The sequence below is a fragment of the Carcharodon carcharias genome, chromosome 21 (genome assembly GCF_017639515.1).
Source record: "Carcharodon carcharias isolate sCarCar2 chromosome 21, sCarCar2.pri, whole genome shotgun sequence".
NCBI lineage: Eukaryota > Metazoa > Chordata > Chondrichthyes > Lamniformes > Lamnidae > Carcharodon > Carcharodon carcharias.
Window position 1 is genome coordinate 56145155 of NC_054487.1, and position 19400 is coordinate 56164554.

At 45.2% G+C, this 19400-nt stretch overlaps 2 long non-coding RNA genes across 2 annotated transcripts in view; one reads left to right on the forward strand and one right to left on the reverse strand.

Moving 5' to 3' along the window:
- The window catches only part of LOC121293274, a 140413-nt gene that overhangs the window by 85764 nt on the left and 35249 nt on the right, over positions 1-19400 (reverse strand). The gene's annotated exons all lie outside the window — the stretch shown is intronic.
- The window catches only part of LOC121293275, a 45490-nt gene that overhangs the window by 4916 nt on the left and 21174 nt on the right, over positions 1-19400 (forward strand). The window lies entirely within an intron of this gene.

Here is a 19400-nt window from a genome sequence, read left to right on the forward strand (position 1 = left end):
CCTGACATTAAATTCATCCACTCAAAAACTTACAATTCCTTGTGCAGACCTCATGCTGTTAATTTCACAATGCTTAAATCTAATTTGTCAAGGAGTTACACAGTTGCTTGCTTGTTCATTTCCTGTAGAAATGGCTGCGCAGTCTCCAATCTCACACTTCCAGCAATTTATGGCACAAAATATTATAGCAATTAAACAGGGATAGAAGGCAAGACCAGCCAACAATGGATGCCATTTATTGATCAAATACAGGAATTTCTGGGCTATCATAAACTTGTCAGCCTAGTTCAATTGCTCTTTCAAATGGTTCTGCTGGCTAACATTATCATAGAAATGCGAATTATTTACCAAGTCCAGGCTAATTCTCCATCAAAAACACTGATATTTGGGAAACGGTAATGTGGTTTATTGGTGAGTTTTTACATTTTATGCCATTTTTGGGCTGAATTCTATTTTTAACTCATGTTGGCTTGGGCGCCATGATATTACGGAGAATTTTACCGGCCCCCTGGTGGCAGGCTAGGAGGTGGGTAAGCCGGTCATGATGCCTCACCGACACAGTCCCACCACCAGAGAATTTTCCCAGCGGTGAGATATAGGTCAGCCCGCACCAAGGAGGCAGGCAGCAGATTTTCAATGTTAAAGTTCCTATTAAGGGCTATTTAAAGGGACCATGGACATTTTACTATATGCCAGGGACACCCCCTAGCCACATAGGGAGGCTACCAGCTTCAAGGAGGCAGTCTGACTGGGGCAGCCCAGGGGATCCTCAGAGCTGAAGGATCCGTGGTCCAAAGTGGGAGTTGTGGGCAGGAAAGGCAGCTCCAGTGATCACCCCGGAGGGGTCTTCCTCTCCCAGTAGTGCTGCCGAGGCTTCAGAGCTGCTGGCCATTTGACTGGGTCTGCATCATCTGGAACCCGCCCATCAGCCTTAATCGGACAATTAGAAGAGCGCCTGTAGTATAATGGTTGAACTTGGTCCCGCTGCCAGCAGATGCGACTTGAATGCCAATGCTTTTTGCCCCAACATCAAGGTCCAGAAGCCAGGAGTAATCTTCAGCCCAATAATGTGCCTCACCGAGACTTGAAGCACCTTGTTTGTTCTGCATGGTGGTATAAACACCATTTTGTTTTCCCACATTAATAGCCACACCCATGCATGTATCAACTCTCTTTTGTGGCACAACACTGGAATTCTACCCTGGAAGAAATGTTCTTGCACGCACAGCGAAACCATTTCTTCCTTGTAATAAGAAAGGAGGGGTCTCTATCTTTTAAACAAAGATCAAGACATAACCTTATCACTCATGGTCTATTCCTGTCTAGAGTATGGTGTTTTTGGTGGTTGCAGTATATTTGCTAACTTTGAAAGAAATCAAATGAAGGATTGTAAATTCAGATAGTACATTAAAAAGGATTGTTCTCTTGCTTTAATGATGTAGGAAGGTCAGGGACAGATTAGATTTGTTTATTTCATCACTTGCATCCAACAAAATGCAGTTGAATGACCGGCATAAGTAGCAAATGGAACAAAATTTCTTTCTGAAATTGTATCAACTTAACATGGAAAGAAAGATGATCAGAATAGGCCAAAAATCTTTTTTCTTATGTAGTGCTTTTCATTCAAGCACTTTGCGTTAGATAACCACCGACAATATATTCAAAAGTAACATTTGGCAGAAAATATTTTGACCTAGTTATTGAGGACCAAAAACACAGAAATTTTGGCTGGGATTTTCCATGCCCGCCAGTGTTGGACGTGTTCGGTGACATGAGCGGACAATATGGCATGATTAGTTTCACGATGGCGCAAAACCAGTTCACAAGCGTCCGCTCAGCCCGCCCATGGCAGGCAGCGTTTTCCGCCATCGGATGTCGGGAACCTCATTGTAATACATCAGCACATCATTATAAGGTCAGCACCCCATGGCCAAATCGTCCACTCACGTCGGTGAGAAAACATGCCAATGTGTTTCACAACAGCACATAAGCAACGTGCCCCTGGTGGGCTGCACTTTGCTCAGGACTTCAAGATTTGTTTGCCTACCTTGCTTTGATCAGCACCCGCAGTCATCAGCACCAAGCTTCACAGACAGCACCACATCACTTTTAGGGGGCTCACAGCAGGTCTCTATCTACCTGATCAGCCATATGTGGGAGGCTTTTCAATGGCTGCAGGGCTAGGGCTTGCTTGGCAAAGGGGGAGAAGTGGCCTCAGGCAAGGGAAGAGGCCGCAGGTCGAGGGCTGTACTGGGAAGGGAGGGTATCCTAGGGTGTGTTTGGGGGCACATGTTGACCTGTGCAAGTGGCCTTAAGATGGTGAGGGCTGAGGAGGCAGTCTCCAGAGGAGATGAGGCCAGATGGACATGTGAAGGTATGTGTATGAGTGAATGGGTGATGTCCCTTGAACTGGCAGTGACTGAGATGCCAGTGAACGTGTGATGGGCTTGAGTGTGTGAGTTTAGAATGATGAGATGGTTGCCATACCCTGACTGCACGGATGAGATTATTCATCCTCCATCTGCATTGGATGGCCAAGCTCTTTGGTGCAGCATTAGCACTGATCACCACTGCCACCGCCTTCCAAGCCTAATTGGTCACACCGCTGTCCATCCTGCAGCCAGAGCAAGGGTAGGGGACATCATGTCAGGCCTCCACAGCATCCAAAAGGCATTCCAGTGACACGCTAGTTATTAAAAAAGTTAAGTTTGATACTTAAAATCAGTTTGCCCCAAGAAAGAGAAAAGAGCGTATTGCAGTGTTAGCCATTCATGGACTAACACTTATAGTTGACATGGAATTAGTATGGCCCATGTGAAAAATCAGCAGGCAATTAAGAGGAAACAAAATGGCAGAAAATGTAAAACAAAAGAAATACTGTAAAACCATGAATTGTGGGTGCGGTACAGTACAACATATATCTTGGCATTGACGTGCTCATTCAGTTCTAATCCTACAGATGACAGCTGGCCTTTCTGTGATAAGAAAATAAACTCAAATTTATTTTTGGTCTTAGCAAATAGCTTGGCAACTCACACTTACAGTAAATTGGATGAATAATACAATCCACAACAGCTGGTGTTCATTCAGTATGATATCAACACATTATTAGTCAGGACACTGATCTCTGATTTAAATGGAAAGTTGCCTCTGTTCTCTATCAATCTGTTGCTTCAATGACTAAAATAATTTTGCACAGCTTATTATTCATGCAGATTAATTGATTCATTGATCTATTTGGATCAATGAATGTGATATGCCATTATCCTTCTGGGTAATACTATTGTATAACATTGATTTTAAAAAAAACTAATGCACTTGTAGCCTGATTAGCTCCACTTTTCTTCAGATTATCGGAAGTATGGATCATGTCAATGTAATGGTCAAACATATGTTATGTGGCTGATGTCTGCTCAGCTTTTCAACATTAAAGGCTGCATAATACAAGGGGGATGGATGGCTCGCGTGGAGCTGACACACTCCACGTGGACCCGCCCTGCAGCAGTAACGCATGAAGGATGGTTAAACAAGGGCCAGGTGGGACTTCCACCCCTCACCATAGAGGACATCCAGTCCTCTGGAGCTGCCGGCCAATCGGAGTGGATGGCAGCTTCATCAGTCCCAGCAGCGCCAAGAACACGTCAGTGGCAGCAGCCGGAACTGCAGGAGAAGAAGTTCAGAAGACCCATGGATCCCCGGAGTGGGTAAGTCCGGGGTCGTGGGCATGGAGGGTTTAGATAGGTCAGAGAGGGGGACAGGGTTGGGGGGAGGGTTTGGGTTTAAGGCTGCAGATGGGTAAGAAGGAAGAGGGGGTTTCAATCTTAGGGGGGGACTGCCCTGCAATTGGCAAAGGGCAGCTCTCAAAGACCAAACACCACCTTTCTTCTTACCCTTTGAAGAACTCTTTAAAAAAAAGAGGCTCCTGCCCGTCTGACCACACCAAGTGTTTTATAGCCCTATTTCAAGTGCCACCCCACCCAAAACACAACCGGTGGGGGCACAAAAAATACAGCCCTAAATGTGGTTGCATGTCAAGGAGGAGGCATAGTATTCCACTTCAAACATATTTAATGAGAAAGAGTGGGCAAGATTTGACCAGTCATCTGGGAATGGGCTGTGAGATGGATGGGGAGAGGTGAAGTGTTATTTTATCAGCGGTGGGAAGGTGGAGGGTGTCCCTCCAGCCCAGAGGCTAATTGTGCCACTTAAGTGTCCAAATAAGGACCTCTTCCTGCCACCACTGACATTTTACCAGCATTGGATGGACCCTCAGCCATGTAGCAACTGCCCAGTGAACCCTGCCGGCCTTCCTGCAGCCTTGGGGATGGACGCTCTAATTCACCTCTTCTTCGGCCTCAAAGGGGCCTTTGGTAGCAATGGCCAATCACAATGCAATGATGCCACCTGTTCTCACCAACCACCCTCACCAGGGCCTGTCTTCACTGGCCCCAGCACCCATATTCCGCACTTAGCTGGCAGAGAGGACAGTGTCCTTCCATGGCACCCTTGCCTTCCAAGTGCAGTCCCAGCAGTGACCACTTTTCCAGGTGGCACTGCTGAGATTGTTGAGCTTCTGGCCCTCCATTGGCCAGAAGTGTGGTGTGACTTAAGGCAGCAGTCCTTCAAAGAGATGGTGGCCCCAACGATAACAAGCTGATTGCCTGAATCCTGTAAGATAAAGCCGATGGTCCTGAAAACTGGGCTTGCAGCCCCCAACCCCACTCACCTTTCTACTCCATTGCTGGGATCCAGCTGCAACAGTGCAATTCAGCCCAGGGTGTAAAATTCAGATGTATAGCACTCCCTTAAGCTGTAGTGGAGTGAGGTTTGTGACACATCCAGCCACTTCTGTGTGGCTTTTGCTGCACCCTAAACCAGGAAGGGGGCTCACACAGATGTGCTGTGAATGTGGTGGAAGTCTGCTAACTGGGCAGATTGTGACGACAAATGGTTGCACCAGTTGATCTGACAGACAATTTACAAATGATAAGCAACTTATTTTTTTGGAGGATGCAAGGGGAATAATGTGACATTGTACCCTCTAAGAACTGCACCCCGCCCCCCCCCCAACCCCCAGAGATGTCAGGCTCCCAGGCTGCTGGCCTCCTGAGATCCTCATGCCTTACCTTAACTCTGAGCTTCATGAGAACACATAAATATTTAAGGGTTTAGGACTTCCCATTTCCTCATCCCAACTATGCTTCCTGAAGAGCTCTAGGCATCCAATGTTGGCCATCTGGGCATCATGGCCTCTGTGTGCCAGATGCAACTTGTGCACCTGCAGTCTCAAACTCACCTTCTTGGATTGGCACCCCCATTTTGCAATCAGCACAGCCATACTGATGGCCCACCGACTCCAGAGCTTCCTTGCCCATGGGGTGAGGATGTAGGGGTACAGCACTCTCAGCAAGTAATATTCACGCCACACAAGTGCCAGGCAATGACCATCTCCAACAAGCGAGAATTTATCTATTGCCCCTTGATATTCAATGACATTACCATTGCTGAGTCCCCCACTATCAACATCTTGGGGGTTACCATTGACCAGAAATTGAACTGGACCAGCCATATAAAAGCTGTAGCTACAACAGCAGGTCAGAGGCTGGGAATTTTGTGGAGAGTAACACATCTCCTGACTCCCCAAAGCCTATCTATCATCTACAAGGCACAAGTCAGGAGTGTGATGGAATACTCTCCAGTTGCCTGGATGAGTGCAGCTCCAACAACACTCAAGAATCTCGATGCCATCCAGGACAAAGCAGCCCGCTTGATTGGCACCCCATCCACCACATTCAACTTTCACTCCCTCCACCACTGACATACACTGGCAGCAGTGTGTAACACCTACCAGATGCATTGTAGCAATTCACGAAGTCTCCTTCGGCAACACCTTCCAAACCTGTGATCGCTACCACCTAGAAGGACAAGAGCTGCAGATACATGGGAAAGCATCACCTGAAAGATCCCCTACAAGCCACACACCATCCGGACTTGGGACTATATTGCCGTTCCTTCACTGTCACTGGGTCAAAATCCTGGAACTCCCTCCCTAACAGCACTGTGGATGTACCTACACCACATGGACTGCAGCAGTTCATGAAGGCAGCTCACCACCACCTTCTCAAGGGCAACTAGGGATGGGCAACGAATGCTCGTTTAGACAGCGACGGCCATATTGCTTGAATGAATTTTTTAAAAGCCAGCCTTGGCCCTCTCCTCAATGTTGCATGCCATTTTTCGTGCAAGCACAAAATGGAAAATTATTAGTTTCCCCATGCAGACAAGCACAATTCCAATGCTAGTGGATGCCCATTGGCCCATAAGGGGTACAGGTATGCCTCGTGCATACAGGTACCCTTGAGGAAACTTTTGGGTTCAACGAACATAGAGGGGTACCTCACATAGATACAAGCATGCGTCTGACAGGATATGCTGCTGTCTGACCCCACCTCACCAACAACTGGGTAATCACTCCCTCAGCACCAAACAAAACCTCTCTCATTAACATGGCTGAGCCTTCCTTCTGCCATTGTTGCTGTAGCCTTCTGATGAGCTACTGGGCTAGTTTGTGTCTCCAATGAAAGGAGCAGCAGCAGGATGGTTGAAGGCAGCAGTAACAGAAAACCCAGGGCAGCAATAGCAGCAACAACTCAAGGCAGCGGTATCAAAGTGTCTCACAACGCTGAGCTTGCTACCCTCCTTGCCGACCCGAGCCTGGGATTGACCAACCCCACCCATCTGTCCCTGTGACTCCCAAACGGAAACAGCAACCGCTGTGATCCACATCATTGGGATAAAATTCAGTCCAGTATTCCTCCACCTTTTCACACTTCATGGGAGAAATCTCCTCACCAGTTTCAGGGTCATACATTGGCTTTATCAGCACTGGGGTCAAGGATGAACATACCTCAATGGCTAATTTCAGAGCAGTTCACTTTATCTATGAAAGGCTCTTTACCATCAAACGTTATTGACCCCATCAGGAATATTGTCTTCAGTATTGGGCACAAAACTTCAGGAAAAGTACATTAGCCTTGAACAAGATATCACACAGATTCACTGCAATGGCAGCAAGATCCAGAGGGTTAAATTGAGGACAGGTTGTATAAACTTGATTTATATTCCCTTCAGATTTGAAGGGGTGATCTAACTGAGGATCATAAAATGACTAGGGGATTCGATTGGGTATATACGGAAAAGTAATTTCCTCTGGTGGGGAAATCCAGGCCAAAGTGGCACAACATTAAAACTGGAGCTATGTAATTTAGAAGGGAAATTAGAAAGCACTTTCTCACACAACGAGTAGTGAAAATTTGGACCTCACTCCCCAAAAAGCCTTTGGTTGCTGGATTAAAATAAATTTTCAATGCTGAGACATTAGATTTTTATTAGGTAAAGGAATCAATGGATTTATAGCAAAGTTGGATAAATGAAGTTCAGGTATAGATCTTTCATTATCTCATTAATTTGTAGAACAGGCTCAAGGGGTTGAATGGCCTACTCCTGTTTCTATGGTCCTAGCCCCCACCATCATACCTATCTTTTTGGCACCGAGGTTCCGCAAATACTGCTGTTTGTTTTCTGTCGACAGGCTCCTAGCCATTCCCTGCTCCCCCATCTCAAAATATGGATAGGAATTGCCTAATAGTTGGTCCTGCATCACTGTCGTAACTTTGCCAAGAGTGTGGTTCTGAATCCAATCACAAGGAAATTCCAGACACATGTTTCAACTGTTATAACCTTCAAGTTTACAAATAGGGAGCAAAGTTGTTATTCTGACTGTAAAAATGTGAAAGAAAAGGCCTTTTTTATGCAGTCTAACCTATCTATGAGTGCCTGTGCCAAAAAGCCTGTGCTTCAAATTGGTCAGCATGCCTAGCAAACATACTTGTGTTGTGCCAGTTTTGAATGTCCAACAAGAGGTATGTGCTTTCTGGTCTATTTACTCTAAATATTTGAAGGAAAGAAACTGATTGTGAAACAAATAAAAGTTACATCCCTGAACTTGCATTAACTGGAAAGAAAAACCAATGAAGATTCATTTGCTCAGCTTTGTTTAAGGTACCAGAGATTTTGCAATAAAGCCCCTTTCTCTCATATTTCATACTTTAAGATAAGTTTATATTATAGCATATGACGTAATTGTAAACCAGCCAGTAGGAACAATGGAGCTCTCTGTATTCTACATTAAGTTGCTGCTCTGTATGGGCAATTTGGGACAGATTTTGTCCTTTGGTCATTCCAATTCTGGAGATAAGATAATTGAAGATGATTTCCTTCCAAATTGTGTGCTTAGTTAAAGCAAATTATTGTGTAGTATGTCATGAAACCCATTGATCTGTGGAGATTATAACATTCAAAGATACAGAATGTTCCAATTCTGGTTACATTGTTTCCTGCCTAGTAACAAGGGCGGGACCCTCTGTGAGTGTTTTGATAGGTTGCTCAGGTCAGTTCAAGGGTCAGTGAACAACTCCTCAGTGAGTCAGTTTGAGGTAGTCTGTTAGCCAAGAAATGTCACAGATACAGAGAACAGGACTAGGCCCTGATAAGTAAGTTCATAGAAGGGAGCAAAGAAATAGGCTCTGAATTAAAGAAAGAGTTGCAGTTAGCAGACTGACTCTGTACTGTGGGCTGCTGGGGCAAAGGTGCCCCATTGGGGCAGTGGTGTTCTGCTTGGCACGGCCATAGGTCTGAAAGTGTGCTTGTAAGCTAGTGTTGAGTCACTCGGCAATCCAGGGAGAATCTCAAAAGGCGAGATTGAAACCTTGCGAGATGGGCCATTATTAAAGCCATTTGAGAGGGAGAGATATTTGGAGAGAATTCCGGGGCAGGATCTTTAAAGGTGGAGATTGGAAACCCCCATGAGAAAGATGAAGTTTCAGTGAGATTGGTTGACTCACAGTGGGACTAACATTTGGGTGATTTCATGAAAAATCCATGGACTCTGTCTTGGTTCTATCTGTAATTTACTCTTTAGTGTGGTGTGTCCAACCACAGTTCATCTGTTAATTCACATGTGCCTCATACTTACCCTGAATGTGAGAGTGTAAAATACGTATTGTAAATTGTATTATCTTTCTAAACTTGTACAGTAAATTTTGTTTTTGTTCAAAACCCATGGGGCAGAATTTTACGGCCGTGGGATTTTACGTTCCCGCTGAAGTCAATGGGATTTATAATGTCTCACCACATTTTACAACCCTGCCCCCGCCGAAATGGGGCTGTTAGATTCTGCCCATGGAATCTTGTGACTTTATTCTAAAAGAAGATGAATTGAACCTCAACCTTTACAAAGCGTTACTGGTACTTAACCAGACCCCACCCGCCCCCCCCGCCCCCTCCCACACCCCCAACAGCATCCTGGGGTCTGGCCAAAGATCATGAGTATGACACAATGTTTTACATTACCATAGGGTTACTAGAGCACTGAGGCACTCAACTATAATAACATTGAATAATACAATGAGCAAATGTTCTGTGAATAAATGTCACATGACTGAGTTTCCCATGTTCACAATGTTAGATGATCAAATGTCAAATTGTTACTCTCCCAGGAATGCATCCAACCTTAGATGGCTACCCCTGGATCTGCAGTGTAAGAATTTATAACTCAGGATATAGGTGGGCCTATCATTGGACAATGGAGGGGAGCAGGTTTTGGAGCCAAAGTGGCATTATTGGGTGGACGCTTGGGCTTGACATGCTTGCAGGGTGTGGAGCCAAGATATTTGATTTTGCACCACCATTTCTCGGGCAAGAAATGGGTGCTGAAGAATCCAATATGGCGTGTGCTGTACGTGTTGCTCCCTCAGTCCATGTCAGAAGTGCCTTGTACCCCATGTTAGTTAGGACACCCTGTAGTTGTCCAGGGCATCCACCTGAAACAGGCATTAGGTCCATTACCCATGTAAATTGGAATCCTAATGTCTACTTCAAGAACCTTTTGCCAAATTGAATTATGACCTACTGAACACAAAGCAACCTGAAAGGAATCACTGGAAGCTGCCACCAAAAAGGTAAGTACATTTTTTTGATATGAGGTCTGGGATTTTCAAATGCCTATGCGGGTAAAAACAGAAGGGGATGAATTTTGGAAATAGCATGGCTGGATGACATGTCACTGTCGCAACACCTCTGAGACATGCTGGAATTTCAAAGTGTGGTTGGCGGGGTGGGGGGAGCAGTGGTGAGCGGGACCCTGGAACCCAATCATCTTCAATTATGAGGCTTTTAAGCCTCTTAAGAAGTTTGTTAACGGGCAGGGGTGGGCCAGATGGTGATTTTCAATTCATAAATCACAAAATCCGAATGGTCTGATCCATGTTAGTACACAGCTACTGAGTTCAACGCGGAGAGGAATTAAGTGGTTTTTTTTTATAAGACCATAAGAAATAGGAACAGAAATTATGCCATTCGGCCCATCAAGTCTGCTCCGCCATTCAATCATTGCTGATAAGTTTCACAACCCCATTCTCCCGCCTTCTCCCCGTAACCTTTGATCCCCTTACCAATCAAGAACCTATCTATCCCGTCTTAAATACACTCAATGGCCTCGCCTCCACAGCCTTCTGTGGCAATGAATTCCATAGAATCAACACTCTCTGGCTAAAGAAGTTCCTCCTCAACTCTGTTCTAAAAGGTCTTCCCTCTACTGTGAGGCTGTGCCCTCGGGTCCTAATCTCTCCTACTAATGGAAACATCTTCCCTACGTCCACTCTATCCAGGCCTTTCAGTATTCTGTAAGTTTCAATCAGATCCCCCCTCATCCTTCTAAACTCCATCGAGTATAGACCCAGAGTCCTCAAACTTTCATTCCTGGGATCATTCTCGTGAACAACTCGGGAACAATAAGAAGTTGTTAGCGCTAAGGGATTTTGGTGCCGGATCTTGTGTATACCTCTCATTTGACCATTTGGCCACTTATATGCCTAGTGAGTCCGCTGCCCCTTCAATATGCTGCCTTCTCTCTTCTGCAAGGCAGTGACAGGCGCTATCATGGCTGCAGGCTGCCTTTGCTGCTCATGCTGTGCAGGCAACTCCTGAAGAAGAGTCATTTTGGACTCAAAACGTGAACTCTGTTTCTCTACCCACAGATGCTACACGACCTGCTGAGTTTTTTCCAATACTTTCTGTTTTTATACAAAAAAAATCATTTGGAGACTCAGGCTGTAGCTCAAGAATGGCGCATCACCAATAGATAAACTGGCTTGCAGCCCACACAAATTCCAATCTTAGCCGTAATGTCAAAGTTTGGCGCAGAGTCGTGTTCAGACTTTTCTCTACATGGCAGGAATATTAGTACACAAGTCACTCTGGGCAATTCCTGTGCATAGTGGACAGTTGCAGAATATTGAACCTATTGAACAGAAATCAAAGTGCAAATTGCCAGCCCTTAATATCAGTTAAGGATCGGTCATCAGTTTGAGCAACCTAGAAAGGCCGGAGCGGGGGGGGGGGGGGGGGGGGTGGGGGGGGGGGGGGCAAACCATTTTAAGTAGGGGTTGGAGAGGCACAAATGGTGCCCCATGTGTTCAAAGAGATTCTTATGCAATGACTGTTATTTGAAACTCAATAATTTTGGCTCTTCTCCATTGTGTTCTTTTTTAAAGTTGTTGCAATGAGAGCAGTGTTGTATTGAATAAATTACCTACAACTCAATCAGCTTGCTTTAATGACAATGACAAAAGATTTTGTTCACTGTGAGATTTGTCACCACTTCAAAGTTAAAATGCAAAACCTTTTCAATGGAAATAAGACATCAACCTGCTGTTAAAGATGAGGCTGAGCCTGTCAGCCCTGCTTAGACTTTAACATATATCAAAGCAGTGTTTGTATTTTATCGTATCCAGGCAAGTCCATTTAACTTTCCATCCTGCAGCCATAGCTGTTCTTTCCTGAAATGGAGCCAGGAAAATTTTTGCAGCCTTGGCACAAGAATGGTGGGAAGCCTTGCTTTGCAGTTGACCAATTCTTGAGGTACAAACTTTATATAACTGCATCTCAAAAACAGTTTTTTTCAGTTGCAGCAACAGTAATCTAGGTAACACCGATGGATTTCAATCTGAGAGCGCTATTAAACAGCATATTGTTAGAATTAAATAGCAGATTTTTGGCATTGTTACAGTTCTATTTTTCAGCTGTTTAAGCAATTACCCAGGGTTCGTTTTATCTGGGTGTTGCTTCTCTGATTACAAAGTGCTTTGTTGGTCTCTTGCCATTGAATCTGGCTCCTTATAGTGATGCCTGACATTTTAAGATAAAGCTCTTCGTTTATGTTTGACTACAAAAAGAAAATCCAACCAATTTCCTCAAATTTAGTGTCCAATTAAGTTTTACATACAAAATGTGCTCAGAAGTAAAACAAATAAAAAATTGTCCTTATCTTTTTCATCTGAGTTTCTCGACTGGAATGCATTGTAAATGTTCATCTGGACAAGATCACCAACTGCAGACTAAGTTAAACTTTAAATATAAATATGTGATGATTACTAGAAAGTGCTGGCCCATTTTTCACCTGTAGTGATATCTGGAGCTGGATTTTAACCCTCAGCAGGTTTTGGATGGACAGGGCACGTGGGCAAGTGCAAAACACACCTGTTGCCAGAAATCTCAGTTCCCAGTTATTTTAATTCCCTTTCTAAAGTTGCCAGTCCGACCTGTCTAAAAAGGGTGGGTAGCAGCAGGTGGCTAGCAGGCAGGAAAGGAATTTTGTGTGGCTGGTAGACCACCAACCGCCATTATGGGAAGGCTCATGAGCATGGAATTAAGTAGTGAGGAAATTGTATAAACTTTTATTTCAGGAAAGGGACAGAGACAATGGCAGGAGAGGACACAACTTTCCTACTGTGTGTATAAGGAGCACTACTGCTCCTCCTGGCCCAACAAAGGAAAGTATTATACTTTTCTTAAAGGGATTCCCATGCTCCCATATGCTTTGGAGACTTGGACAGCCTATGGCATCCCTCAAAGCACTGGAGAATTACTACCATAGCTTCCATCCAAGATCTTCCAAATTCAGTGGCAAGAAAGATGGCCTAGCAGCAGCATCCTCTGCCAAGCCAACATGCCCAGCAATGAGGTGCTAATTAATCAAAACCAGATCCGCTCTCGGCTGAACATATCATATGCCTCACACCAGTAGAGACTACTCGGGACTTGATCATGGCAGGAGACTCTCAAGAGGACAGTGGAAGTGCGTTAGGAATGCCCTAAAGCATCTCTGAAGAGGTCAAACATCCCACCGACTCATGGCTGTCCTTGCATTGGCATGTGACCGACCAAAATGGAAAATGTTCATTCAGGAAGGTATTGAACATGTCAAAAGTCTTCAACAGAATCACGCAGAGACCAAGTCGAGGAGTCAGAGAGAGCGCACAAACCTCCAAACATCTACCAAACTCATCACCACCTCCCCAGCATGTGGCAGAGTCTGCAGATCGCACATTAGACTTATCAGCCATCTCAGAATCTATTTAACTGGAGTGAAAGCAAGTCATCCTTGACCACGAGGGCCTGTCTAAGGGAGAGGACCTCTTGTCTCTGCAGACTAACTGCCAACCTGTTTCACACTGATGAGAATGCTATAGCTGTTCCGTCTCAGTTACATTGAATTACATAGAATACACAGCACAGAAACAGGCCATTCAGCCCATCAAGTTCATGCCAGCATTTATGCTCCACTTGAGGCTCCTCCCACCATTTCACATATAACCCTCAATTCCTTTCTCCCCCATATGCTTAACTAGCTCCTCTTAAAAGCATTTATACAACTTGTTAAATATTCCATGCGAAAGCAAGTTTCACATTTTCACCAATCCCTTGCTAAAGAAGTTTCTTCTGAAATCCATATTTGATTTCTTATATTGATAGCCTCTAGTTTTGCTCTTCCCCACTAGAGGAAACATTTTCTCTGACTATATCAAAACTCATAATTTTATAGTCCTCCATTAGGTCACCCTTCAGCCATCTCTTTTCAAGATATAAGAGGCCCAGCATGTTCATCCTTTCCCGGCAGGTATAAACTTACAGTTTTGTAACATCCTTGTAAGTCATCTTTGCATTCTCTCCAATGTGTTTATATCCTTTTTTATAATATGGTGACCGGAACACTACACAGCACTCCATGTGTGATCTAACCAACATTCAATATAAGTTTTGTTTCTCTACTCTCAATCCTATCCCTCTAGCAGTAAAGCTGAGGGCTTGATTTCCTTTTTTATGGACTTATTAACCTGTGTTGCAATTTTTGCTAATTTGAGTACTTGTCCTTCCAGATTTCATTGCCCCTCTACCCCATTTAGATTCTTATTTCCCAAGTCATTTGTGACACCTTCATTTTACTCACCAAAATGTAATACCCCACACTTATCTGTGTTGAAATTCATTTGTCAACGATATCCCCATTCTGCAATTTCCTCGTGTCTTCTTGTAATTTGTTGCAGTCCTTCTCAGTTTTGACTATCCCTCCCAATTTGGTGTCATCCCAAACATAGGAGTTGTGTTTTTGATTCCAAAGTCTAAATCATTAAATTGTGAACAAAACTGGGCCCAGCACTAATCGTTGGTTAAAATGCTAAAGGCTCTTAATGTCATAAGACCCTGATTAGCATTTTTGCATGAATTCTGAGTCCAACAAGAACCTCAACTATTCCCAAAACTAGCAGTGCTAAAATGTTAAATAGGCAGGAAATGGCACGGCTCCATTTTAACTGTTGGCCCGGTCCATTCCCACCCAGCTGGGAGAATTACAATTCCTCCCTTGCCCTTTAAGGAAATGTTCAAGCTAAGAGGCAGAAAATACTGCATTTAGACTCAACTATCCCAATGCCCCTCTGGCCAGCCTCTTCTTCTCCACCTCCACAAGTTTCAGCTCGTTCAAAACTCTGCTGCTCATCCCACACCAAGTCCCGTTCACCCATGCACACTGACCTATATTGGTTTCCTGAAGCCTCAAATTTAGTTACTCATCCTTATATTTAAATCTCATCATGGCCCTACTCCTCACTATCTCTGTAACCTCCTTGCATACATAGTTCTGTACTCTTCCACTGCATCCTCTATTGTATCCCAATTCTCCTTGTTCCCCTATTGACCATGTCTTCAGCTATACAGGCTTATAACTCTGGAATTCCATCTGTGAACTTCTACACCTTTCCATGTCTCCCTGCTACTTAAGCATTAAAATCTACCTCCAAATCTCTCCTATTGTCTTATTCTTTGGCTTGGTGTTGATTTTTGAGCTGCTGGGTCCTGGTGCCCATCCTACCACCAGTTTTCAAATGCCCGTCCTACCACCAGTTTTCAAATGCCTCCAACAGTTGACCAAGGAGGAAAGTGAAAAAGGTGGACAAGAATGCTCCTCCTCCTACCATGATCCACCTCACTATTAGAACAACACTGGGAACCCACCAAGTCTGGGTGCATGCCCAGTGACATCTGCCCATTTGTCCTCTTCACTGTACCAGGGAACTGAGAAAGCTCCAGGGTACATCGAAGATAAAAGTCTAACCTAATGGATCCAATATTTACAGGGAGGCAGGAAAAGAACAGGGGTACCTGTCTGCAGTCAGGAAACCCAGAAATGTAGAGGTCCTACTGAGTTTAACAGTTGGATCACCTTTGAATTCTTTCACTCCGTTTTGTTGCCAGATTGAAGGTTGGTTGGCTGTTGGATGGGAAGGGCTGTGCTGCAAAGCAACAACCATAGACCACTGGAGATGGTCCCTGGAAATTGAAGAAATTGGAGGTCAGTGGGCAAGGGTGGGGATAGGCTCAGATCACTGGAGGGGGTTGAGCAATTGCGAGAGGCTGGCTCTTCCAATCATGGGAAGGAAGCATTGCTACTGCTCCTGATCCACAAGCAGTGCTGGGAAAGCGCTCAGCTGCTGCAGCTCTTAGCCCCCACCTCCTTTTAGCTGCCACATTTCCTCAGCCACTAAATCCCCAATAGGTCATAAAGCCTGAGTCACGCAGCCTCACTGGAATTTTATAATTACCAACTCACCACTGCAGAGCGCATTAGTTGTCCAAACCCAAAAATTGCCCCAGTTAAACAGGAAATTAACATGTTCATGGTGGTTGGGTTGGTTTTCAGGTTTTTAAGAATATAGCCCCACCCACACCCAGTGCTCCCATCCTGAAGATTCAAATTCTCCCCTATATAATTATACTGGAGTATTGATGCTTTTAAAAAGAATCGCCACAGCACAAGCTCATACTAAATATGAAAGCAAAGATTGGCAGAAAGTGCTTGATCAGGTGTGAGAATGTTAGTTGTTCCTACATTTTTCCAAGCTGACGCATTTTAAGGTCAGGATGCAGCTTTTCTTCACATCATAACAAAATGTTTAGTTAAGTGAATACAAAATGATGAATAAGCTTGCCTTTCTCCAGATAACTGTTTTTGTTGGCCTCACAAGACAATTATTTTACTTTTCCATCATACTCCCATCAGTGAGGTTCAAGCATGGAGAGAGATATATTAACATATAAAGTAAGAATTTGAGCATAGAACTTTCAGTGTGTATTTATAGAAGAAGTCCCCTTGGCCAATGTGTTATATAGTGATTGCAGCAGGTCCAGAGTATTTAATCCTGGAAATAGGACATCATTGCGCCAATAATACAGGTGCAACAAGGTCCAATTTTGAATCTCTTTGAGTTTCTAATTTTAAGGGTCAAGATAAGAATTCTATATCACAGTTGAAGGAAGAGGATATATTAAATTAAGTCACACAGACCTGTGAGATATGCTAATGACAGCTGAGGATCATATCAGTTGGTATACTGTTCAAGACACCTTTTGAGTCAGGTTCAGCTGCAGAATACCAGCTCTACAGTATTTTCCTTTTAGCTTTGATTGAATGGATATTATTTATGCCTCCCTTGTTGATAGACATCCTTGAAAGATTCACCTCCATAGAAGAAAGGCCATTACTCAGTATGGTCACATGCCATGCTATATATCAGCCTTTATATGATGCAGGACATAATCAGGCCTCTTATAGGACACTTTTGCATAGAAATTTCCCTTGGGCAGTAGTGCAAAATGAGTGATATCGATTCAACCACCTTTCATATGCAATGTCTGCTCTTGAGTTCCATTGCAGTCATTTTATTCTATACATTATTAAACAATGTAATGTAAATCAAACCGTTCCTTTTGTTGCATAAGTGGCATGTCTTAGTTTACCATCAAGCTTATAACTTCGCTACACATAATTGGACTTATCCATTTTTAATAGGTCATTGTTGGTTTCCTTCATTAATTATCTTTGCTGGAACAACCTCTACTGTTTAGATTGTGCCTGGCAAACTCAAGAGTGGAATTTTCCCAGATTTGCACTGTGGGGGAGTGGGCGGGTAAAATGATGTTTTATCTGCCGGCCGCGATGGTGGGTCTTCACGCTGTATCACCCCAAATCCGCCACGTTACTTATGCACTCTCAGGAAACATGCCATTTCCATGGTGAGCGGGATCTCATTCACCCACCCACCATCACCCAGTCGCTGCATCACGCCGGGCACATCATTTTTAAAGTCCAGCCACAAGCACACATCTCAGTGCTTCCAGACCACCTCTGCTGCACGGAAGACATGGCCCTGAAACTGAAGAAGACTGCAGCCCCCAGGTTCAGTGATACGTCCCTCGAGTGCCTTTTAGATGCAGTGGAGCCCGCCGGGATGTCCTCTACTCTGCTCTAGCCGCAGGATGGGCAGCAACAGCATGAACTCAGCTTGGTAGATGGTGGCAGTGGCGGTTAGTGTCAACGCCCTTCAAAACAGGACAGCCACCCGGTTCCACAAGAGGATGAATGGTCTCTTCCGTTCCGCCAGGGTAAGTCACTCTTCTCCTTGCTCTCAGCTTACACGCTCACAAACCCATCACACATCCACAGTGATCTCACTCACTGCCAGTTCAAGGGACATCACCATTTGCTCTCTCAAACACACCTTCATTGTCTCCAAGTTGTCCATGGGACCACTCAGCACCCATACAGACCACATACTTATCAGCTGGCCTGGCAGGCGTCCCGTTTACACATTCTCCATTTCTATTCATGTAGGACAAGCTGGCACACAACAGGGCGAGTTGCAGACCGATGGCAGAATGCCTGAAATCAAGGTCCTCACGGACTTTGAAAACAGAGCCATCCAGCTGGCTGGCGAGGATCTGGACCGGTCCTGTGCTGACAGTGAGGTCAGCACTGCTCTACCAAGTGAGGCTCCAGCAGTGCAACATCCATCATACAAACATGCTGTGAGTGATGTGTCCTGTTTCACAGGCCACTGCCATGCACTAATTATCCCCCCTTGCTTCTGCAGGCACATCTGGGAAACAGCCGATGGACTCCATGATCCAGGGCCTCCAATCAAGCCCCGAAGAAACCTCTGAAGAGGAATCTGGAGGCACCCTCCCTGAAGTCCCGTCACAGCGCTCACCCACACCCTCCACCAGCACAGAGACACACACCTCGACGGGACCTAGCTTTAGAATAGCCTTGGGATCATAATCTGGTGAGCACTTTGCACTATCTGATCCACAGCAGGTGGCAGCAGGGACTTCCCTGGTGTCTGGCACTCGGAGGTTTGCTGGAGGCCAGAGACTTGCTGAGTCCAAGTCAGATGATGAGTGTCTGGACTCAGTCATGTCACAGTTGCTGGAGCTGCAAAGACAAGCTTGGGAACTTCAGGAAGCGATGTCTGCTGCACTCTTTGGATTGCAAGGCACAATGGAGGATTCCATCCACCTTCAGTCTGAGGTGATAACGTCAGCATGCCCATGCACTGACATCAACACTGGTAGGATGGTGGCCGCCATGGAGACGTTGGTCCAGGACTTCACTGCTGCACTGCTGTGCAGGCTCAAATCCATCGCTGATTCCATAGTTGGCCTCCAATAGTGTGTACATGAGAGGAGTGCAGGGCAGCTTGATCTCACACCAGCTACCCCTGCTCCTCACGGAGTCAGCCTGGGGCCCCCGGATACCCATAGGGAGGAGGATCAGCAGGTGCACACTCCGGACCCATCCAGCGGTGTCCAGCCCATCCGACTCCCTCTTCCTGTGACCTCAGCAGCTCCAGCTCCATAGGCCGAGGAGGGTGCGACTGCCACACAGCAGGACCCCGAAAGCAGGCTGGGGCCCTCCAAGTCTCGGCCCTCCAGAGGGCGCCTGCCAAGGCCATCACTGACGGGCAGCAGGCTGCCTCCACTTCCACTGTGGATGTGCAAGGAGCACCAAGACGTAGCAGCAGGGTTAAGAAAGTTAGGGATAATTAGTTGCACAGCCTGGGCACGGGTGTTAATCATTTGTACACACTGTTAATTATTCTCAATAAACTTCCAAGAATGTCTCCCTGCCTATGGCTCCTTGTTCTGATGAGCAGTGTTCTTGTCAC